The 26,555-nt window shown below is 38.8% G+C and overlaps 1 long non-coding RNA gene across 4 annotated transcripts in view; it reads right to left on the reverse strand.

Annotated features, from left to right (window-relative positions):
- The window catches only part of LOC309659948, a 369,679-nt gene that overhangs the window by 330,510 nt on the left and 12,614 nt on the right, over positions 1 to 26,555 (reverse strand). Inside the window, exon 3 of one of the 4 annotated variants that reach the window (XR_014263058.1) lies at positions 13,676 to 15,493. The exons of the other annotated variants lie outside the window; for them this stretch is intronic. This is a non-coding gene — a long non-coding RNA (uncharacterized lncRNA). Of the gene's footprint in view, positions 1 to 13,675; positions 15,494 to 26,555 lie in introns of those variants that run through there. 4 annotated transcript variants of the gene reach the window in all.

Consider the following 26,555-nt stretch of genomic DNA (forward strand, 5'->3'; position numbering starts at 1 on the left):
CTTATAGAGATTCTAAATGCTTATAATAAATAAATACTCTGTAAAAAGGGTTTTTTTTTGAGATCTCATTTCTTAAATCAAAATTGAAAGAGAGTTCTTAAAAAATCATGTTTTAGGGAACAAAACAATCTAAACTTCGGGCATAGATCATTTCACTCTCTACAACTTACAAGTCTGCAGAATCAATAACATGAGATTAAAGCTCTGGGCTATCTTTAGATTTTCCTCCAGGAAACTGAGAGGTATTTCCTGAGCTTCACAGCGTAAGTGTCTGACTATTATCACTGGGCATGGTTTCTCCTCTTTAGGGTTTGATAGATATATAAGTAGAGAATGGGATGAGATTCAAATAAGACTTCAATCATTAGTTCTTAACTTAATATATTTAATGATTCACTCATTCATTTATTCAAACATACAGTTATGTCAGACACTATGTTGTGCAGTTGTGAATTACATACATCCATCCAATTAATAATTAATTCAATAAATGTGTTGAATTGCTACTTTGAACCAGGCATTTTTTAGGCACTGGGAATACAGCAAAGGATCTAAAAAGCATGACCCTTGTTTATATAATAGGGGAGATAGAAAAATACATAACATTTCATATAAGTATTATGAAGAAAAGAAGACAATATAATATGAAGATTGGATGGTCACGGAAGACCTCTCTGAGGAGGTAAGTTTTATCCTGAGACCTGAATGAGAATGATTCAGTTATGCAAAGATCCAGGAGAAGAGCAGCCCTACCATGCAAAGACCATGGACTTGGTAGGCTGGAGGGACAGAAAGCAGACAAGGGTTGCTGGACTGGAGTGAGATGGGTTATTGAAGAAAACAGGCGTACAGGTTAGGCAGAGGTCAGAATATCTTAGGGTCTAGAGAATCCAGTAAGTAATTTGTATTTTACAGGATGTCACTACAGACTTTAAAGCAGGAGGATGACAGACATGATATAATTTATGTTTTTAAAATATCATTTTGCAGCTATATAGGAGAATATGCCTAATTGTAGGCAGCAGTCTGCCAGTAAATGTTTCAACTAGCTGGCTGGAAAATATATATTTAAAAGTCCTGGACTTCCCCAGTGATGCAGTGGTTAAGAATCTGCCTGCCAATGGAGGGGACACGGGTTTGAGCCCTGGTCCAGGAAGATCCCACATGCCGTGGAGCAACTAAGCCCACATGCCACAACTACTGAGCCTGCACTCTAGAGCCCGCGAGCCACAACTACTGAGCCCGTGCACCACAACTACTGAGCCTACGTGCCACAACTACTGAAGCCCGCACCCTCTAGGGCCCGTGTGCCGCAACTACTGAGCCCACGTGCTGCAACTACTGAAGCCTGCGTGCCTAGAGCCCATGCTCTGCACCAAGAGAAGCCACCACAATGAGAAGCACGCACACCATGACGAAGAGTAGCCCCCACTCGCCACAACTAGAGAAAGCCCACACGTAGCAATGAAGACCCAATGCAGCCAAAAAAATAAAAAATAGAAGTCCTGATTTATAGCATATTCCAATTTCTTTGTGTGAATATTCCCACTATGGTCAATTTTAAGCTGCCAATGTATCACTAAAGGTGGAATTGGAAAGTGATGTACACGACTGGCTCTTGAGAGCCTGAACAAGGCAGCTGTGACACATACCACTGATTGTAGGGCAACAGGAGTGGAAACAGGAAAAAGAGTCAAGAGGCTTCAGTAGCTGTCCAGGCAAGACAGATGGTGGCCTGGTGGAATCGATCGGGTGATTGCAGATGTATTTAAAAGAAATGAACAGATTTAAGAAGTTTAAGAGAAAATAGGGGATTCCCTGGTGGTCCAGTGATTAGGACTCTGCACTTTCACTGCTGAGGGCCCAGGGTTCAATCCCTGGTTGGGGAACTAAGATCCCACAAGCCACGTGGTGCAGCCAAAAAAAAAAAAAAGAGAGAGAGAGAGAAAATAGGACTTAATTATGAATTAAATGTAGGAGATAATCAGACAGGCATCAAGAATGAATTCCATGTTTCCAATGGGTAAAATTCCTTTCAGCTACTAAACCTCTCCCAACGTGCCTCTCTCTCGCCTATATTCCACCCAGACTCCTTTTATTTAAGGCTTTTTTTAAAAAAACATAATTCATATCTATTTGCCTCTTATCTAATGCAGAGAGAATAAAGAAGTTTCTTCCCTGTGCATGTTCTGTTCTCTTCTACGTGGCTATAGCCCAGGAGGCACTGGTGACAGTGGGGGTGGAAATTCTGGATTCAGCACTTATGTTCTTACTCCAGCTACCTATGCCTGCCATCCTCGCTCATGTCATACTTGGGCAGTTTATTCCTGCCTACGTTAGGGCTGGGGTAGGAGAGGCTGGTGACCATTCATTTAGAAGAAAAGGCCATGATGGTATTAAGAGAAAGTCATGCTCTTTCCCAGCTGATTCCTAAGTCTATTATTTCAATAGTCAATCTGACAAAGAATATTGAGGTCCTGTTCATTATCCCCAATTATATTAGGAGGTATTTGACTACTTGATAAAAAGCCATTTCTAACTGAGCACCACTCCGTGGTGATTAAAATCTGTTTCATAACATTTTTAGTGTTTGCTGTGCAAGTATTTTAATCACTGTCTATGATCAATTTTTATGTTACATCTCTCAAGTTTTCAACCAGCTATCTCCAGAGAATCAAACTGTGAGTTTTCAAATTACTTTAATAAGTACATTATACCGGCTCATCCTCATTAAGGGACTCCCTCTCTCCCTTAACTTGACTGACTGAATGACACTGAGGTTCAGCAACCCAAAAACTGGCAGAACATTCTATGCATAATATTGTCTATTTGTCATCACAGCTTTTAATAGAAACAATAGGACTAATGATGAGCTGAACATCAGAAAAAGTGAATGTCATTTTTTTTTTGCAACTAACAAATATTTAAATCCCAGGTATTCTTTCCATCAAACAACTTTTCCTTTACTTTCCTGTTGACCTATATTTAAGAGACAAGTCCACTAAAGAAGACTTTATCTGTTTCTGCCCTTCAGTAATCTAAATACTGAATTTATTGTTATAATTTGGTCTAGACATAACTGAAGGTTGCAATTCCAGTACAGTTTCTTAGACAGTGTTGAAATTCATCACTGGCACAGCAATGCAGGAAAAAGGTTATTGAACTACAAGCAGATTTGGATTTCAGGTCTTCTACTGACTTGCTGTTTGACGATAGGAGATACACTGGTGTCCATAACTTTACCCATTTATATAATGAAGCACTTAAAATAGGCATTTTAAAAATCCCCCTCTCAAACAGTTTCTTTTTTCGGGAAACTTGCATGTAGCTTATATAGGATCGTGCACAATATCAAATCATTGTATGCTATCACTTTTAACTTCTGCATTACTCATCAAAATTGCAATTAAACAATTAATGGATCACTGCCTATATGTTAGTCACGACTCAACCCAAACTAGTTCATGAAAAAAAGGAGAGGGAGTGGGAGAGGTGTAATATAACCAGGAAGGACAACATGAGTCCAAGGACTTAAATGATGCTCTCTGATCTTTCACTCTCTCATCCTGGCTGCTCTCTGGGTTTTGACTATTTTCTCCTACTTCAGATGGCTTCCAACATGAGAACAGATGGGTGGTGTATGCCCAGAAGTAACTCCAACATTATATCATCCTAGATTATGACTCAGAGGAAGAGACATTTCTTTCACTCAACTTTTACATATAAAATCCCAGAAAGACTCTACCTGGCTTAGAAAGGATTCTAACTAGCTCAGTCACTGTGATCAGATAAAAAACTGGGTTAAATTCACTCTCCTATGATTTTGAGGGTGATGAGAAAGGGAGAAATCACTGAATACCAGTCCCACCTTAAACCTAATGTGTGGAGAAGTATGAGTTCCTCAGAAAATGGTGGTGTTTTTCTTTCCAGAGAACAGAAAAGAGAAAAATAGGTATAAATGCCAGAGTCTGATTTTTGGTTTGCCCCCTCAACAAGTTATAGGATTGTTTTCTTCTGACCTTTAGTATGGGCCTTTATTATTTTTGTTGATATACTGCAGGATGTTGGAAGCCTAATTGGATTGTCTCATCACCTAGAGAAGGGAAGAGTGCAATTTCATTATTTGCAACCCATGTACCTTATTCAAGCAGCTACTCAAAAAATACTTGGTGATAATGAAAAAGGTCTAGTTGCTATAAGCCAATTTTACTTTACATTTAACTTCATTATATTATCCACTTCTGCTAACTATTTTTGGCTCAAGTTATTATGGAAGAGTATACTGTTCCTAGATACTTAATCTGTGTAAGCTTTAGCAGAGCTTTTCATGTTCATCAGGCAGTGCTTGATCTCTTCTGACAGCTTCAATCCTATAATACTCTTCCCCAAAGGCTGTACACTTAAAGTCTAGATATCTCTATACATCATAAAGGTCCAAAGTTCATGACTTCACTTTTTATTAGACTCTTACTGAAATTCCAAGGATCCTAGATATTTGTTATATAGGAGTCATCTCTGGGAGTCATTATTAAAGGCTTTGCAGTTCTTGGCCAGAATTTTATACCTGTGAGGAGACAAAATGTGTTTAGTATCTGAATGATTATGTCCCTTGTCTTTCCATTGATCCTCAGAAGTGAGAGATCATATGCATAAATGATATTCCTCTACTCTGCCTGTGATTTATAAATAAATTAGGTGAAACAATTTTATTATTGGGGAGTAAGCTTTATATTAAACAAAAATTGTGATTGTTTCTTTGCTTGATAACTGCCCTTCGTTTAGTTGGATCAGATTTGCCATGGTTAGCTTATGATGGTGAAAAAGAAAATATATCTTTCCATATATCAAGTATGTGTTGTTCTATACCTCTATCACATCATAATATATCCATATAACAATAATCAAAAAGCAGTTTATAGGTCAATATATATATCCCCCAAGATAATTTTTATATGAAAGTTAGTATGAGAGGTGTGGCCAGGATGGTGAAGTAGGAAGACCCTGAGCTCACCTCCTCCCATGGGCACACCAAAATTGCAACTATTTATAGAGCAAATCTCTATGAAAACAACCTGAAAACTAGCAGAAAAGACTTTCCACGACTAAAAATATAAAGAAGAAGCCACAATGAGACCATTAGGAGGACACAGTATAGTATAGTCAAGACCCACACCCCCAGTAGGCGGCCCACAAATGGGACAATAAACACAATTATAGAGGTCCTCCCCAAGAAGCAATGGGTCTGAGCCCCACAACGGACTCCCCAGCCCGGAGATCCTGCACCAAGAATACAGCCCCCAGAACGTCAGCTTTGAAGGCCAGTACGGCTTGCTTTCTGGACAGCTGGAGGGTTGTAGGAAACAGACGCTTTGCTCTTAAAGGGGGACTGCAAAATCACATACTCAGAATCCCAGCACAGAGGCAATAATTTGAGAGGAGCCTGGGTCAGACCCACTAGCTGATCCTGAAGAACCTCCTGGAAAGGTAGGAGGCAACCTTTGAGAGGAGCCTGGGTCAGACCCACTTGCTGATCCTGAAGAGCCTCCTGGAAAGGTAGGAGGCAACTGGGACTTCCCCAGGGAATATAAACACTGGTGGCAGCCATTTGGGGGAGCTCCATCTACCAGGAGGACACTGGACCAAGAGGACACAAGAGCACTATTTTGGAGTCCTCCTTCTAGCCTATTAGTGCAGGGACCTAGTGCCACTCACCAGCAGGCCTGTTTCCTCAGGCAGGGGAAACAAAAGCAAAAAGAAGATGTGGTACATATATACAATGGAATGTTACTCAGCCATAAAAAAGAACGAAATAATGCCATTTGCAGCAACATGGATGGACCTAGAGATTATCGTACTAAGTGAAGTAAGTCAGACAGAGAAAGACAAATATCATATGATATCGCTTACATGTGGAATCTTAAAAAAGGCTACAAATGAACTTGTCTACAAAACAGAAATAGAGTCACAGATGTAGAAAACAAACTTATGGTTACCAAGGGAGAAAAAAGGAAGAGGGATAAATTGGAAGATTGGGATTGACATATACACACTACCATATATAAAATAGATAACTAATATAGCACAGAGAACTCTACTCAATACTCTGTAATGACCTATACGGGAAAAGAATCTAAAAAACAGTGGATATATGTATATGTATAACTGATTTACTTTGCTGTACAGCAGAAACTAACACAACATTGTAAATCAACAATACTCCAATGAAAATTAAATTAAAAAAATAAAATACATCTCTTCTGGGAAAAAATGAGACTACATCAAACTAAAAAGCTTTGGAACCAGGAAGGAAACTATCAACAGAACAAAAAAGCAGCCTACTGAACGGGAAAAGATATTTGCAAACAATTTATCTGATAAGGGGTTAATATCCAAATATACAAAGAAATTATGCAACTCAACATCTAAAAAAACAAACAACCCAATTAAATAATGAGCAGAGATCCCAAACAGATATTTTTTCAAAGAAGACATACAGATGGCCAAAAGACACATGAAAAGATGCTCAATATCACTCACCATCACAGAAATGCAAATCAAAACCACAATGCGGTACGATCTCAGACCCGTCAGAATGGCCATCAACAAAAAGGTAACAAACAGGGCCCTGAACCAAGATGGCGGAGTAGAAGGATGCGCTCTCACTCCCTCTTATGAGAACAGCAGAAACACAACTACCTGCTGGACAATCATTGACAGGAAGACATTGGAACTCACCAAAAAAGATACCCACATTGAAAGAAAAAGCAGAAGCCACAATGAGATGGCAGGAGGCGTGCAATCACAATAAAATCAAATCCCATAACTGCTGGGTGGGTGACTCACAGACTGGAGAACACTTATACCACAGAAGTCCACCCACTGGACTGAAGGTTCTGAGCTCCACGTCAGGCTTCCCAACCTGGGGGTCCAGTAATGGGAGGAGGAATTCCTAGAGAATCAGACTTTGAAGGCTAGTGGGATTTGATGGCAGGACTTCGACAGGACTGGGAGAAACAGAGACTCCACTCTTGGAGGGCACACACAAAGTAGTGTGTGCATCGGGACCCAGGGGAAGGAGCAGTGACACCAGGGAAGACTGAACCAGACACACCTGCTAGTGTTGGAGGGTCTCCTGCAGAGGCGGGGGGTAGCTGTGGCTCACCGTGGGGACAAGGACACTGGCAGCAGAAGTTTTGGAAAGTACTCCTTGGTGTGAGCCCTCCCATAGTCTGTCATTAGCCCCACCAAAGAGCCCAGGAAGTTTCCAGTGTTGGGATGCTGCAGGCCAAACAACCAACAGGGAGGGAACAGCCCCACCCATCAGCAGTCAAGCGGATTAAAGTTTTACTGAGCTCTGCCCACCAGAGCAACAGTCAGCTCTACCCACCACCAGTCCCTCCCATCAGGAAACTTACACAAGCCTCTTAGATAGCCTCATCCACCAGAAGGCAGATAGCAGAAGCAAGAAGGACTACAATCCTTCAGCCTGTGGAACAAAAACCACATTCACAAAAAGACACACAAGATGAAAAGGCAGAGGGATATGTACCAGATGAAGGAACAAGATAAAACCACAGAAAAACAACTAAATGAAGTAGAGATAGGCAACCTTCCACAAAAAGAATTCAGAATAATGATAGTGAAGATGATCCAGGACCTCGGAAAAAGAACCGAGGCAAAGATCGAGAAGATGCAAGAAATGTTTAACAAAGACCTAGAAGAATTAAAGAACACACAAGCAGAGAGGAACAATACAATAACTGAAATGAAAACTACACTAGAAGGAATCAATAGCAGAATAACTGAGGCAAAAGAACGGATAAGTGACCTGGAAGACAGAATGGTGGAATTCACTGCTATGTAACACAATAAAGAAAAAAGAATGAAAAGAAATGAAGACAGCCCTAGAGACCTCTGGGACAGCATTAAATGCAACAACATTCGCATTATAGGGATCCCAGAAGGAGAAGAGAGAGAGAAAGGACCAGAGAAAATATCTGAAGAGATTACAGTCAAAAACTTCCATAACATGGGAAAGGAAATAGCCACCCAAGTCCAGGAAGAACAGAGAGTCCATTACAGGATAAACCCAAGGAGAAACACGCCGAGACACATAGTAATCAACCTGGCAAAAATTAAAGACAAAGAAAAATTATTGAAAGCAACAAGGGAAAAACGACAAATAACATACAAGGGAACTCCCATAAGGTTAACAGCTTTCTCAGCAGAAACTCTACAAGCCAGAGGGAGTGGCATGATATACTTAAAGTGATGAAAGGGAAGAAGCTACAACCAAGATTACTCTACCCAGCATGGATCTCATTCAGATTCGATGGAGAAATCAAAAGCTTTACAGACAAGCAAAAGCTAAGAGAATTCAGCACCACCAAACCAGCTCTACAACAAATGCTAAAGGAACTTCTCTAAGTAGGAAACACAAGAGAAGAAAAGGACCTACAAAAACAAACCCAAAACAATTTTTAAAAGGGTCATAGGAACATACATATTGATAATTACCTTAAACATGAATGGATTAAATGCTCCAACCAAAAGACACAGGCTCATTGAATGGATACAAAAACAAGACCCATATATATGCTGTCTACAAGAGACCCACTTCAGACCTAGGGACACATACAGACTGAAAGTGAGGAGATGCAAAAAGATATTCCATGCAAATGGAAATCAAAAGAAAGCTGGAGTAGCAACACTCATATCAGATAAAATAGACTTTAAAGAAAAGAATATTACAAGAAACAAGGAAGGACACTACATAATGATCAAGGGATCGATCCAAGAAGAAGATATAACAATTATAAATATATATGCACCCAACATAGGAGCACCTAAATACATAAGGCAAGTGCTAACAGCTATAAAAGAGGAAATAAACAGTAACACAATAATAGTGGGGGACTTAACACCTCACTTACACCAATGGACAGATCACCAAAAATGAAAATAAATAAGGAAGTAGAAGCTTTAAATGACACAATAGACCAGATAGATTTAATTGATATAGGACATTCCATCCAAAAACAGCAGATTACACTTTCTTCTCAAGTGCGCATGGAACATTCTACAGGATAGATCACATCTTGGGTCACAAATCAAGCCTCAGTAAATTTAAGAAAACTGAAATCATATCAAGCATCTTTTCTGACCACAACACCATGAGATTAGAAATGAATTACAGGGAAAAAAATGTAAAACACACAAACACATGGAGGCTAAACAATACGTTACTAAATGACCAAGAGATCACTAAAGAAATCAAAGAGGAAATCAAAAAAATACCTAGAGACAAATGGCAATGCAAACACGACGATCCAAAAACCTATGGGATGCAGCAAAGGCAGTTCTAAGACGGAAGTTTATAGCTATAGAAGCCTACCTCAAGAAACAAGAAAAATCTCAAATAAACAATCTAACCTTACACCTAAAGGAACGAGAGAAAGAAGAACCAAAAAGACCCAAAGTTGGCAGAAAGAAAGAAATCATAACGATCAGAGCAGAAATAAATGAAATAGAAACAAAGAAAACAAGAGCAAAGATCAATAAAACTAAAAGCTGGTTCTGTGAGAAGATAAACAAAATTGATGAACCATTAGACAGACTCATAAAGAAAAAGAGGAAGAGGACTCAAATCAATAAAATTAGAAATGAAAAAGGAAAAGTTACAACAGACACCGCAGAAATACAAAGCATCCTAAGAGACTACTACAAGCAACTCTATGCCAATAAAATGGACAACCTGGAAGAAATGGACAAATTCATAGAAAGGTATAACCTTCCAAGATTGAACCAGGAAGAAATAGAAAATGTGAACAGACCAATCCCAGGTAATGAAATTGAAACTGTGATTTAAAATTTTCCAACCAACAAACGTCCAGGACGAGACGGCTTCACAGGTGAATTCTATCAAACATTTAGAGAAGAGCTAACATCCATCCTTCTCAAACTCTTCCAAAAAATTGCGGAGGAAGGAACACTCCCAAACTCATTCTATGAGGCCACCATCACCCTGATACCAAAACCAGACAAAGATACGACAAAAAAAGAAAATTACAGACCAATATCACTGATGAATATAGATGCAAGAATCCTCAACAAAATACTAGCAAACAGAATCCAACAACACATTAAAAGGATCATACACCATGATCAAGTGGGATTTATCCCAGGGATGTAAGGATTCTTCAATATACACAAATCAATCAATGTGATACACAATATTAACAAATTGAAGTATAAAAACCATATGATCATCTCAATTGATGCAGAAAAAGCTTTTGACAAAATTCAACACCCATTTATGATAAAAACCATCCAGAAAGCGGGCACAGAGAGAAACTATCTCAACATAATAAAGGCCATATACGACAAACCCACAGCAAACATTCTCAATGGTGAAAAACTGAAAGCATTTCCTCTAAGATCAGGAACAAGACAAGGATGTCCACTCTCACCACTATTATTCAACATAGTTTAGGAAGTCCTAGCCACAACAATCAGAGAAGAAAAAGAAATAAAAGGAATACAAATTGGAAAAGAAGAAGTAAAACTCTCGCTGTTTACAGATGACATGATACTATACATAGAGAATCCTAAAGATGCTACCAAAAACTACTAGAGCTAATCAATGAATTTGGTAAAGTTGCAGGATACAAAGTAATGCACAGAAATCTCTTGCATTCCTATACACTAATGATGAAAAATCTGAAAGAGAAATTAAGGAAACACTCCCATTTACCATTGCAACAAAAGAATAAAATACCTAGGATTAAACCTACCTAGGGAGACAGAAGACCTGTATGCAGAAAACTATAAGACACTGATGAAAGAAATTAAAGATGATACCAACAGATGGAAAGATATACCATGTTCCTGGATTGGAAGAATCAATATTGTGAAAATGACTATACTAACCAAAGCAATCTACAGATTCAATACAATCCCTATCAAATTACCAATGGTATTTTTTACGGAAGTAGAACAAAAAATCTTAAAATTTGTATGGAGACACAAAAGACCCCAAATAGCCAAAGCAGTCTTGAGGGAAAAAAACGGAGCTGGAGGAATCAGACTCCCTGACTTCAGACGATACTACAAAGCTACAGTCATCAAGACAATATGGTACTGGCACAAAAACAGAAACATAGATTAATGGAACAAGATAGAAAGCCCAGAGACGAACCCACGCACCTATGGTCAACTAATCTATGACAAAGGAGGCAAGGATATACAATGGAGAAAAGACAGTCTCTTCAATAAGTGGTGCTGGGAAAACAGGACAGCCACATGTAAAAGAATGAAATTAGAACACTCCCTAACACCATACACAAAAATAAACTCAAAATGGATTCAAGACCTAAATGTAAGACCAGACCCTATAAAACTCTTAGAGGAAAACATAGGAAGAACACTCTTTGACATAAATCACAGCAAGATCTTTTTTGATCCACCTCCTAGAGTAATGGAAATAAAAACAAAAATAAACAAATGGGACCTAATGAAACTTCAAAGCTTTTGCACAGCAAAGGAAGCCATAAACAAGACAAAAAGACAATGCTCAGAATAGGAGAAAATGTTTGCAAACGAATCAATGGACAATGGATTAATCTCCCAAATATATAAACAGCTCATGCATCTCAATATTAAAAAAACAAACAAACCAATCCAAAAATGAGCAGAAGACTTAAATAGACATTTCTCCAAAGAAGACATACAGATGGCCAAGAAGCACATGAAAAGCTGCTCAACATCACTAATTATTAGAGAAATGCAAATCAAAACTACAATGAGGTATCACCTCACACCAGTCAGAATGGGCATCGTCAGAAAATCTACAAACAACAAATGCTGGAGAAGGTGTGGAGAAAAGGGAACCCTCTTCCACTGTTGGTGGGTATTTAAATTGATACAGCCACTATGGAGAACAGTATGGAGGTTCCTTAAAAAACTAAAAATAGAATTACCATATGACCCAGCAATCCCACTACTGGGCATATACCCTGAGAAAACCATAATTCAAAAAGACACATGCACCCCAATGTTCATTGCAGCACTATTTACAATAGCCAGGTCATGGAAGCAACCTAAATGCCCAGCAACAGACGGATGGATAAAGAAGCAGTGGTACATATATACAATGGAATATTACTCAGCCATAAAAAAGAACGAAACTGAGTTATTTGTAGTGAGGTGGATGGACCTAGAATCTGTCATACAGAGTGAAGTAAGTCAGAAGGAGAAAAACAAATACCATATGCGAATGAATATATATGGAATTTAAAAAAGCAGTACTGATGAACCTAGTGGAAGGGAAGGAATAAAGACACAGATGTAGAGAACAGACTCGAGGGCATGGGGGGGAAGGGTAAGCTGGGACAAAGTGAGAGAGTGGCATGGACATATATACACTACCAAATGTAAAATAGATAGCTAGTGGGAAGCTGCTGCATAGCACAGGGAGATCAGCTCGGTGCTTTGTGACCACCTAGAGGGGTGGGATAGGGAGGGTGGGAGGGAGACACAAGAGGGAGGGGATATGGGGATATACGTACACATATAGCTGATTCACTTTGTCATACAGCAGAAACTAACTCAACATTGTAAAGCAATTATACTCCAATAAAGATGCAAAAAAAAAAAAAAAAGAAATGTAATGACCTGAAAAAAAAATCAAATTCCTGAAAGAAATTATGTGGTTAGTTTGGGTCACATGCCCCACCCTCTATGGTAAGAAGAAGTGAGAACACACAATTGACATTCTCACCAATCAGATTGAGTGACAGAAGCAATAAGTCAGTAATCAGACCAATAAACAAACAAAACAAACAAAAAACAGAGATGTCCCCTCCTCCTTCCTTAAGCAAAGGGTTTTTTCCTCTGAAGAAATTGCAATTTTCTCTTGGGAGGACAATGGACACACTGTAACTTATTACATTGCTCCATTTGCTTTGACTACCAGATAACCAAAAATTCAGCTAAATGTTATTAACTATACAGGAGCAAATGCCTTACACATTGGCTCTTGTCCTTCTACCTTGACCTTTTTTCTTGAAGTAATTTTTAAGGTAACTCTGTACTTTATATGTGGGAAATAAACAAATAATTACCATATACAGACCCCCAAACATGCTCTGCTCTTTCATTCTTCTATGACTTTGCATACGTTGTTCCTTTTATCGAAAATCTCTTCTCCACTTTGTCTGCCACACAAGTTCCCTACTTCTTGGGAAAGGCAGTCATGTACATCTTGTCACCCCTTGCAGAGAGGAGCCTTGGGCCCGGAACATTTCCTTACAAAGAGATAACGAGCCTTCACAGCTGGACATGTCTCTTCGCTTGGAAATGTCTTTCCCCATTCCAGGCTTGATGTGTACTTTTTTGTTCTGCTTAAGTGTGTGTGTCATATGGGGCCTGGCCAACCCCACTGCTCTATCTGCTCCCACCTGAAGCCCAGAGGTGTGCATGCAGACCATCCCCCTGGGGGGGGGAGACCCGCTGGCCCTGGGGGATGGGTCAGCTGAAGCTGCCCTTGCTCTGCCTCTCCTCTTTGTGAGCAGTGCTCCTCCATCCAGTGCCTGTGTGAGCTGGGCCTTTCCTACCACCTCACCACCCACAAACCATGCAGTGGGTTGACATCGGGGGGCTGCTGCTCCTGGCGGCGGGCACTGGTAAGCTCTTACTGTCCTCCACACAGCGGGACCCCTCCTCTGGAGGCAGTAAGAAGTGTTCCTTGCTCAACACTATGCACCATTTAGATCTAGGCAAAGTTATTCACCCTGTTCTTTCTGCTCCTTAGGTACTTCTACTGATCTTTAGAACCCAACCTATCTTAACCTTGTCTGTATTTCTTTGTTTAAACCTCTATCTCTGCTATTAGATCAACATTTCTTTAGACAGGTTTATGTCTTACATATTGTTGTATCAACAACACCTACTCTGTTTCCTGATACTTACAAAGAGTTCCATCAAGGCTTGTTTATTAAATGAGTAAATAAATGGATAAATGAACTAGAGGTTACAGAGAAGCAAGGAGATCTTGATGCTTCTCCTTGGAAGGTGGTTCCACAGTCACCATTTTGGTTTTTCTTTTCCGATCTTTTCCCTTTTCTTTCTATCTATCTCTGTACTACTTTCTAGAACACTGATTTTCCTTGCTCTTCATAATTTAATTCTAAGTTTAATACTCAACTCTTCTTGAGACAGTATATAGTCAGAGTTTCATTTTAAATGCCAATTTATCCCCTTTTCTAATATTGAGGTGTCCGTCATACTGCTTTCATAGTTCTATCTAATTTGGTTCACAGCACTCCAGGAATTGATAGTCATCACTACAGTCAAGGCACACATGACTCACCTAACTGGTTAGTGGCTATGCTGAGATTTTCAATCAACCCATCACGATACTATCTGAAAAGTTAATTTTTTCATTGTACAAAATAGTATCCCATAAGCTGAAGGAAGTAATGCCTCTTAGGAAATTGCATAAGTTCCAGCAAAACTGGGGTTATCTGCTTCATTATATAGATCATAGCAAATGCCTAATATTTCCCCTGAGATTTTAATAAGCATAACAGGGAGGCATATAAGTTTAGGGTGTATAAGAACAACATTAATACCCACGGAAAACCATACTCCTTATTAATGTCTTTTGAGAATTCTGTCCTGCAGTTTTGTTTCAAATAACTTTGCCAATGCTAAATAATGTGCTGTTTTCTTGCTTTAGTTGCTTTCTTTGTAAAACCCAAGAAGAAAAAAATTATATGCTACAATGTCACCTCTCTTTCAGAACTCCTTAAAGAGGAAAATGTTTTCTTCCTTGTTTGCCTTTTATTTTTTTTTTAACGATTGAAACATTCTCTCTCTCTTGCTAATTGAGCCCATTCACCTGTGACAAATGCAAGCTGTGCTACAGTCAGGACAACACAAGTGTGTCGGCAGGGTCACTCACAGAATGTTCTTTGCCAGGGCAAAACTGCTGATGTTCCAGCATATTCTTAGCTGTTAAATTCTAGCAGGTGAGCATAAACAAATAGCTCCCTTTATTCAAGAAATAGAAAGAGTCGAGAGGGGAGTGGAGATGTGACAATTGCTATTTCCATCCTCTTACAAAGTCAACCAGATTCTGTACAGCAAATCCATTATAGATGATACATCTCTTCCACTGCAGACGCAGATTGACTTAAAGCTTCTTACTCATTTTTTAACTTAGTTCTCTATGCTGCTCCTTTACCTAGGCTCATCTAGAGCAAGGAAGTAAGGAGAAAAAAATCAAACAAAAATATAATCCACTACGGCTATTCACTATAATGATGCTCTCTTTCATAAATTCATTCTCCCATTCTCTATGTACCCTTTCACAGGCGCAACTTGAACTCCAAAAGCTCTTACAATTTGTGCCACTTACTTGTTCATTATTTACAACTGCGTCTTCAACACATGATTCCTAATTCATCGGAAGTATTTGAAAGAGCTTTGTTACCTGAATAAGTGAGAAAATGGATGAAATAAATGAATGAATGAGTGAGAATCAATTTTTTCTCCCTAACTAGTCAACAAGCTCTTTGATGTTAGTTTCCAGATATTAACCTTTCCTTATATTTCTTTATAACTCAACAAACATACTTCCTTATCTTTCATTTATTAGCCATAGTTTTGAAAACAGTGCAGGTTTGAATAAAAATTTATTGGTTGTATTGTTTTCTAAAAGGTTTTATGATTTATAAAATCCTACTGAGTCACCGTACAGTCAATTGAAGATCTTTGTAAACATACTTCAACTCCATCTGAGAAGCCAGTGACACACCATTTTGTCCCTCAGAACAGCAAATGAAAAAGGTAAAATTAAACAAGAGAAACTAAAATCTATTGCATTCCTCTGACCAACAGATAGCTGGCAACTCCAGGAAAGAGCTCTTATTAATTAGGCTGCATTAATTAGATATACAGAGGAAGCCCTCATGGGGAGTAGTATGGTGTGCTGGAATGCTACTCTCACTCCTCATCCCCAACCACCCTGCTCCCATTGTGCCCTGACCTGAACTTGGCAGTACCTGACCTCCCCAAGTTCCAGGCCACGAATTTACTCCCAGCAGAAATGATGAGGATTACGCTGGGGGCAAATGACCAGCCTGGAATAGCAAGAACTGTTCCCAGAGCTGAAGTGTTCTTATAAACAACACTGGAATTAGGTACCACATTTTTTTTAAACCCTGTTCTTGTTAAAGACATTAGTCATGAGGCTTCCTTAAGACCAACTGATGTGTTTCTAGAAGTTGAACCGTGTAACTGGTAATGTGAGAGTAAAACCATTAAAGAAAAAAGAAAAAGAGCAACTGTTGTCCATGAACTTGATCCTAGGCTGAAATCAGATTTCTGTACTAACCTTGGCATGCAAACATCAAATATTGCTGGGTGATATGTTGAAAACAGATTTGCCTTCCTTTGTGTCTATGCATGGTAAATCTGCCTTATCAGATCTTGTCTTGATTAAGCTGCTGCCATATAAATTTGTCTTTCAGATGTTTTACTCTTATCTTTCAAAGAGACTCTGTCCGTCCTCCAATTGGTTGCAAAACAGAATACAGTCCATACTGGAGACCCTTTATTAATACCTAGTTGCTACTGCTATTAAAAAATTTAATGAAAGTCATGCCCTGAGTGTGTGTGTATATATATTATATACATATAATAAATAAGTAAACACTTAGTTTACTAAGTAAACACTTATTTATTATATGTATATAATATATATGTACACACACTCAGGGCATAGTCCAACCCACATACATTAACCTTCAAGTTCTAGAGCCACAGATAATTTTCCCCTTGCACATTTAATCTCTAACAATTATCTTTGTAAATATATTAATAGTCTACTTGTTTTAACTATATTAGTGATTGAACTTGCCTCTTGTTTGTTTTTAACATTAGCACTAAAGAGGTCTTATACTCAAGTAGGAAAAAAATTATTTTACTTGTTATATTGTCACTTGTATATTACTTCCTTTTTTGTCATTCACTTAGGCAAATACCTTTGTTAAGTATTTCTTTGCTTCTGTTTGCATCCCTTTAATGTCTGTCTACTTCACTTCTACTTATTCCCCTTTGCCCCTTTCTCGTTTAGCTATTCTATAGCATCATGAAAGCATTAGACTAGATCAGAAGACATTCTAAGCCAGAATTTACCTCTACGTAATCGTGTGGTTTATTTCCTCCCTGTATCTGTTTACTACCTGCAAAATGAGGAGGGTGGACCAAATCAAAGTTGAATGTTAAATTCTGTGTGGGACTTCCCTGGTGGCACATTGGTTAAGAATCCACCTGCCAATGCAGGGGACACGGGTTTGAGCCCTGGTCTGGGAAGATCCCACATGCCGCGGAGCAACTAAGCCCGTGTGCCACAACTACTGAGCCTGCGCTCTAGAGCCCGTGAGCCACAACTACTGAGCCCGCGTGCCACAACTACTGAAGCCCACACACCTAGCACCGGTGTTCCGCAACACAAGAAGCCACCGCAATGAGAAGCCTACACACCACAACGAAGACCAAAAGCAGCCAAAAATTAATTAATTAATTAATTAATTTTTTAAAAAACAGTAGCAATATTGTAACAAGTTCCATAAAGACTTTAAAAAATATAAAAATAAAATAAAATAAAATTCTCTGTGTATGTGCGTTTTTCTTAGGAAGAAGAGTCATCCTTTATCAGTTTTTCACAGTATTTTTTAAACCATAGCCAGTGTACTACTTAGACTAGCCAATCAACATTCTCTTTTCTCTTATCTTCTAAAACAACCCAGACAATAAGAAAAGTCATTTTATCCAATTCAGCTTCAAAACATGTTCATATATTTCGAGAATGAAAATTCCCTATGATGTGTGTGTATTTTCCTTAGTTTGATTTTACATTATTTTAATGCTATCAGGTAGGGAAGTTCAATAAGTATCAACAAAACCTATTAGAAACTATGTGTAAATAAATAAAATCTGGGTGATGTTAAGAGTGCCATTAACAGCCTTAAATAAAGAATGTAATACATAAAAATATATTTTAAAAATAAAAAGAAATACAGTGTCTTGAGGTGATGGAATACTATACAACAATGATGTTTCATCCAATTATTGATGACTTCAACTATACTATTATTAATGTTTGGAAAAATATGATGGTTGGACATGGTATTTATGTCAACATTTCAGAATTTAAAATATATGTTATTAAAGGCTAGCATGAGTTTGCAGATGGACATACAAAAATATACATATTTTATGGTGAAATGTGGCTTCTTCCCATAGTCTCACAGCCAGATGAAAATTATCTAGCCTGACCACCATGTAGCTTTACATGGTTAAGCAGGCCTGTCCTAAGGGACTATGGCCAGGAGGATGTTTACTGGTATTTCACAGGGTAGGACACGATGCTGCATGGATGGGAATTCTATTTTTCAACCCTGACTCTAAGCAGGAAGTGGCTGATCTTTCCAAGAGAAGTTTAAATCTCCTATGGCCACACTACACTGAACACAAATCCCTGCACAGAAAATGCATATAAATCCTGCTCACGTTAGATAAACACACACACTATACTAATTCATGGCAATAACCAGTACTTTGCAGAGCATATTTCATGGAAATAAAGATCCAGTAGGCTCTACCTGGCAAATCCCAAGGAAACAACTATTAGGATTTCATAGAGAGATCAGCAGCTTGCCTTTATACGAGCAATAACCACCAGAGTGTAATGGGGGAAAAAAATAGCACACTGACAGTAGCAACAAAACCCAGCCCATAAAATAGCTAGGGTTAACTAAACAAGAAATATGCAAGTCCTATATCTAAGAAAAAAGACAGACAAAATTTATAAAACTTTTTCAAGGACAGAAAGGTGATTTGAAATTATCTCTGTGGAATGTAAGAAGAAATATTGCAAAGATATCTTCCCCAAATTAATCTATAAGTAGAAGTAAATCCATTAAAATACAAAGTTTATTTTTAATGTTACAAGTCAGTTCTAAAGTGTATGTAGACCACATGAAATCAAGTATCACGCCTCTTTCACTCTTCACCCTATATTTAGTACTTGGTATTGTTGGTAGCACATAACTAGCCCTTGACTGATAACTATAAATTGATTGAATAAATAAATGAATACAATCCAAGTAATTATCTGTAATTTGTAGTAAGTATGTAACAAGAGCCTACATACTTTTGAAAATGAATAACAGCCTATCATACATCAGAAGATTCCATGAGGTTATCCACTACCTACCATAACTGAGTAACATATTCCAGACTAGTACTCCCACCATAAACAACTATGAAAGTGGAACAAATAAATAAGGTAAATGTTTTCAGACATTGTACAAAAGATAGTGACATGTCACAATCTCTGAAAGAACGTAAAACCCCACTTATGTCACAGCTCTCTGCCCAGGAACAACTTTCTGACAATGGTATAAAAAGGAGCAACCCAAGCAGAGTGTGGCAGTCCTTTTATAGAAAGTAGATAAAGACTTTACAGGACAAAACAATCATATACAAATATATTTCATTAATATAAATACAAAAATCCTCAAAATATTAGCAAACCAAACCCAGAAATATACTAAAAGAGTGATATTTTATGACAAATGGGCTTTATCCCAGGAATGGAAGGTTGGCTCAAACTTAAAAATCAATGTAATCTACTACACTTAAAGAATATCCAATGATGGGTTTCCCTGGTGGCGCAGTGGTTGAGAATCTGCCTGCCAATGCAGGGGACACGGGTTCGAGCCCTGGTCTGGGAAGATCCCACATGCCGCGGAGCGACTAGGCCCGTGAGCCACAATTGTGCGTCTGGAGCCTGTGCTCCGCAACAAGAGAGGCCGCAACAGTGAGAGGCCCGTGCTCTGCGATGAAGAGTGGCCCCTGCTTGCCGCAACTAGAGAAAGCCCTCGCACAGAAACGAAGACCCAACACAGCCATTAATTAATTAATTAATTAATTTTAAAAAAAAGACTATCCAATGAAACCACAGTTATTAAAACAATCTGAGTAATAAGATCTTGTTGTAAGAAAGGGACATTCTATAATCAAGCAGAACAATGATGAATACTCTAAAGTCCAAACAGAACTAGCTCACATGATTTGCAGGGAATAATAGTTACTTAGAGAATAAAAACTGGAAACTAGGTTCAAGACCAATTCTGTGTAAATATACATAGAAAACAATATATAATTTTCATTATAAAGCATGATTTTAAGCCATCTCAGCAAATTCCTTCTTCAACTGAAGCACCCTCTGGATGTTGCTACACTGAGATCCACTAGACCCTCAGTAGCCAAATAGTGTCTAGTGTTTAGATGGGCAAAGAATGGTCCAATGCTCCCTTTACAGAATTCAGCTTTAATGAGCTTTATCTCTATCAGGTCTTTTATGTGTTACAATTTCATAGATTAAAATACATGTGATTTCTAAGGAACGACTGAGGTTAAGCTGTAGGATTCGTTTCCAGATAAACCAGCAGTTGCTCTTCCAATAAACCTCCTCAGTTGTAAATGTTGCTTTTAGTCTACTGTACTTCTAAACTGTTGCAGTGCTTGCATTCCCCAACCCCTGTGAGATAAAGAAGTCAAGAACACTAATACATAGCTGGTTTTCCAGGTTATAAATCTTGTGGAAAGTGAAAAGAGCCTCATTTTGTCACAAATAAGAGACCTGCAGAAATAACTATCAGGACCAGTTTACTGGTCTTGGGGACTTTGAAGGATAAGAATTACTTAAGAAAGGAGAGAATATCAATTTCAGTCTCTGAACCACCTTTTCTTTGCTTCACCTCAAATTTAAGGCATTTAGTCTAAGACTGATGATAGTGTTTTCATCCTGGCTATAAATGTCATTCCTGGGCCTTGCCCTCCAGGGCATTCTTCATCCTTTCCAGCCTCTGCAATACATGGAGGCAGGACCGATTACAACAGGACGCATTGTATCCGTTTATTGATTAAAATCAGCTGGTGTGGCTCAGCTATGCTATTCAGAGGCACCAGGGAAACTGGAAAGGCAGTAGAAGGAAAAGCCAGGATACTTCTCCATCCCCTTCCCACTCAAACTTGGGTGACGTCTCTGGCATTAACTGCATCTCCTGTGTGGCTTCAGCTCTCATCAAACAGGTCTGCAGGGGTTTAACTGGGTGACTCCAACCCTCTGACCCCTTTAATCCTGCTGCCTCCCCTTACTGCTCTACCCTAATACTGGTGGTTGTGGCTTCCTCCTACTACGCACCTAAGTTGACTCACCATCCCATCTGCCTTCTCCCCCATGTTTAATGGATGTCCTGCATATATTACTACTAATTTAAAAACTTGGACAGGTTTCTACTTGCCTAGATGTACTCTGACAATCATTCTACATAACACACATCAAAATGAAATTCTGGGAGTTTCCTGCGAAGCAAAAGGCTTATTTTTCATCAGCACATAGTGAGACTACCCCCTTTAGATGACGTTTGTGGGGTTTGTTCACAGTTTTCACTTCCGCTGCTATGGACTCCGCACTTGCTAAAAGGAAACTGTGCTTCTCTTATTTCTGTTCTCACCTACAGGTTTGAACTGAGAGACCTAAAAATGTTGATCCCAGGATTTCCTAGAGCCTTTGACTTTAATACTAGCTTACTTTTGTAGATGTTTTACAGCTGCTTCTACAATTCTTACTGACTCCTACAAACAGTGGACTTCAGTTGTGTTTGGCTGACCAAAATTCTTTCCCCTACAGTCTGGTAACTAAAGATAGGTTTTCTATAGTGAACTGATTCCATATGCTGAATGGAAGAACCACTCCTCCTCTCCTGACCACAATGGTGGTCATATTACGTGAACTGGGCCAATGGGAAAAGCCCATACTCCGACCACAGTGATCGGGTAAGAGACTGGCAAACTTAACAAGCAGGCCAGTCAGAGGCCATACTCCTATCCCCATGCTGGACTATTATGACTGCCATAGCTATTGGAAAAGACTGCCTCTTCCAATGCATCTGCTATGGCAGACCTGAAGATGCACTGCTCAGATCCTACTATGAGGAAAACACTTGCACAAGGTCTGTGGTCAGCAAACAGCCTTGAGTTATCAGTTCTTTCAGGATCTTACCTAAGTTTTTAAATTCACCTCCACCTGAGGTTATGCACTTCCCAGGCAGCCTACATCCAGTGACTGAGCAAGGTGGGGGGTATAAAGGCTCATTCATTTTGCCTGAAAGTGGGAAACTGACAAACTATGTTTCTTAGTTCTCAGTAGGCTTGAGGCTTTATCAGGCATGAATCCTAGTTTGACTATGAACAACATGGCAACCCACGACCCAGACCCCTCAGATCGAAGGTCTAGCTCACAACTATAGGCAGGCCATTAAGGTGAGCACAGATGGTATCTAAGATTAAGAAGAATTTAGGTTGGATATTAGAGGAGGGAGAAATAAGGACCAATTATGACCCCCGAGACCAATGTCAGTGGCAGGGGCTGTGGTTCTTCCCCCTAAATGCTCTCCCAAATGTAGGTTTAAGAAGTAGAGCTGAGCCGGACAACAGGCAAAGTGTAGCAGACATGAAGATCCCCTCTGAGGGCAAAAATTCTGCCCGATTGTACAAAGTACAGTCAGTAGACATCTTCCAGCCGTCAACCCCTTCAGGGTCTGATGCAGCTCTCTAACCACAGAGATCCACCTTGCCGGAGGTCACACAGTTTCCAGGGCAGCATGCTTCCAGTAACGGAGTGAGGCGGAGGTATGAAGGCCCGGCTATTGGGGCCTGATGTGAGACAACTCTGGAAGACAACACTCACTCCAAATTTCCTCACCAGACTGGTTGAGGCTTTGCCAGAACTGAATTTCAGCTTGACAGCTCCCTCTGCCCAATCCTATTTCCCCCTCTTCCTCTCACAGGTGTTGATTCCTAATAAACAGCATGTACCACAAACTCCATCTTTGTGTCTCCTTATGCAGAATGCAACCCGTGACTGTTGCTAAGCAAATGGGTGAGATTGTTGGACCCCTGGCCATCATCTGTCCAGCACTTCCAAGTGATAAAGTGAAACTGATACTGATGACATCATTTGAGCTCCACATTATGCCTGAATTCATGCCTAAAGCCAAATAGACTCCTGGACTTTGTGGTTTTGGAAGTCAGCAAACTTAAATTATTATTATTGATCCTACCTGTATTGTGCATAGGCGATTTTAAATATATTTCTATCACTTACAACTAGATAGTCTTGATTGACAAAATACAAAGACTACTGAATTTATTAAAAAATGAAGATCAACTATGAATATCTATGAAAGAAACAGAATTTCATTCCACCATGGTCTGTCCCAAAAAGCTGATGTTGGGCTTAGTCTCTTCTATTCCTGATTCAATTATGAGAAAATATTAATCATTATCACCATTTACCTCTACAAGGTACTTGGTTTTTAACCATTTCCCAGGGAACATCTGCCCAGCTCTTAAAATACTGTTTAAAAAAACATTACGGGCATAACGAATAGATGGCCTCTTACCTGGTTGTAAAGCCCAGTAGATAAGCAAGAGTAGTAAAAGCAATAAATTATACAGAAGGCTTAACATGCCTTCACAACTGACAGGCAGGTGAGTCTATTTCCAACATACTGTATAGTTTATAAGTAGCCTTGAGGGATGGTTTTTTGACACTTGATTATCTAAATACCTACAGCAACCACATGAATAAAGAAAACACCCGGTGGGAGGAATCTTGAAAACAGTCATAAATGTCACTTAGAGTTTCTGTTTGAAATGCCAATTTTCAAAAACGGAAGGATGGAAAATAAAGTATAACACTAAAATTTAACAACCACAAAGCACAACAGACAAAAAGCACATTATAAATCCTAGTAGATTATTATTATTATCCTATATTTATAAGTAACAATTGTACATAGTATAGGTGAAGCAAATTGCTCAAAGTAACAACGAATAAATTATGGACCTGAAAATTGTTGTCAGTCTCTCTAGCAATGGGGCCAAGAGCAATGTTATCAGGCTGGTCTCACTGCACTATTCTATGTGGCCCCTGGAGCCCAGGATATGTGACTTGTTCTCTCTGGGGTAGTACAAATGATATCCTTGCTAAGCTCAGCTATAGGGCTAGAAGCATCCTGGTCTGGAGGAAGCTGCACGGTTCACAATTGACTAGGTACCCTGGGTTTGTTTATGAAAGAGGAATAATTATAAATATCTTGCCTAAGTAAGCATTAATGAGAGAGTAAATCTGATTACACCAAATGATGTGTACAAGAATGTCCACAGAAGCTTTTTTCATAAAATCCTCCAACTAGAAACAATTGAAATATCCATCAACAGGGGAATGGATACATAAGCTGTGAAAGTTCATACAGTGGAGTACTACATAGCAGTAAAAAAAAAAGAAAGAAAGAAAAGGAAGAAATGAATGAACAGGCAAAACTGATAACAGAAATCATAATAGTGGTAACTTGAGAGGGCTGAGATTTGATTGAGGAGGGTATAAGGGAAGCTTTGGGTGATGGCCATATGTTATATCTTGACCTAAGTGGTAATCACTTGGATATGTGTGTAAAATTTTCCTTGAGCTGACACTCAAGATTATGGTACTTTATTCACTTTATTTTAAGTATGGTAAAAATCAGTAACAAAGTTTGGTTTTAAATCCGCTCTGAATCATTTGACCAAGAACACACTGACTGATGTGACATGCCAGAGTAGCACAGAGAACCTCCGGGACCATATATGTAAATATATAAACACTCTACTTAAACTCATTCATCCTGAATGTGCACTGACTTTCATATCTTTGAGATGACATGTTCTTAACAGAACATGAATTTTGAATTGTTGATTCAGTTTCAGTAACAGACTTTCAGACTTGTCTGTGTTCTGAGATTCTTCAGCTGTGTAATCAGCAACATGTATTTATAAACAAATCAGAAATAACATATAATATATACTCATTAGTAATCATATCAGCTAGTAACCCCACATAGGTTCATATCCCTTTATACAACAAATGGATTATTTTAAAGTGAGGTAAAAATTCAATCGTTTTATAAATGGAAGTCAATTTGAACTCCACTTTCAAAGTTTATCTTTGCTCATTTCTCCATCCAACTCAACCCCCAAACTGAAGCAATGAATTCTCTGACACTGCTTAAATATTATGCTTCTATATTCCTTTAATAAAACTTACTGTTTTATGAGTTTCTCCCTTTTTTTCAATCTGCTCAAAACTATTCCACTGAGTACCAAAGACAGTTTGCTTTCTTCTGTTTTGTTTTTCTCATTAGGGTGTTTGGTAGTGAGTAACTAGAAGAACAAGAAGACCAAGTAGAAATCATTCAGAGCCAGGCCCCCAACTCTGAGCCAGACACCATTTATGAGGCTTACTAATCCCAGGATTTACTAGAAAACGTTGATTATTAGAGGTTTAGGAGTCTGAAAGTCTTGTTAACAACCTCCCTAAGCTGACTGAGAACTTGGGAAAATTGCAATCTCTTTCTAGACTGCATTTTAAACAAACTTCTCCCTGACTGCTTTTCAGAGCTAAATCATTTCTGCGCTCGGAAAACTGAACAAACAACTTATTTCTGGCCTTGCAAAGGTCTCTTCTTTGTTCGGGTGGTTGGTGGCATTTCAGCTACCATATGTCATCCACGTTTTGAGACTGTAGAATTTCCCAGGCCATCCTTGAAAACAAGACCAGACATATTTTTGTGATGAGAAATGATGTGTTATATTGAGCCTTCTATGCCCCATGCTAGATTAAAACAAATCTGTTCAATGGCCAACAGGCACCTGAAAAGATGCCCAATATTGCTAATTATTAGAGAAATGCAAATCAAAACTATTGATACAATGAGGTATCACCTCACACCAGTCAGAATAACTATTATTTAAAAGTCTTCAAATAATAATTGCTGGAGAGAGTGTGAAGAAAAAGGAACCCTCCTACACTGCTGGTGGGAATGTAAATTGGTACAGCCACTATGGAGAACAGTATGTAGGTTCCTTAAAAAACTAAAAATAGAACTACCGTATGATCCTGCAATCCCACCCCTGGGCATATATCCGGAGAAAACTCTAATTCAAAAGATACATGCACCCCAATGTTCACAGAGCACTATCTACAATAGCCAAGACATGGAAGCAACCTAAATGTCCCTCAACAGATGAATGGATAAAGATGTGGTATATATATACATACAATGGAATATTACTCAGCCAAGAAAAGAAATGAAATAATGCCATTTGCAGCAACATGGATGGATCTAAAGATCATCATATTAAGTGAAGTCAGTCAGACAAAGACAAATATCACATGATATAACTTATATGTGGAATCTAAAAAAAAATGATACAAACGAACTTATTTCCAAAGCAAAAATAGAGTCACAGACACAGAAAACAAACTTGTGGTTACCAGGGGATAAGGGCGGGGGAGAGATAAATTAGGAGTTTGGGATTAACATAAACACACTACTATATATAAAATGGGTAAACAACAAGGACCTACTGTATAGCAC

Source organism: Balaenoptera physalus (genome assembly GCF_965194825.1).
Source record: "Balaenoptera physalus genome assembly, chromosome: 4".
NCBI lineage: Eukaryota > Metazoa > Chordata > Mammalia > Artiodactyla > Balaenopteridae > Balaenoptera > Balaenoptera physalus.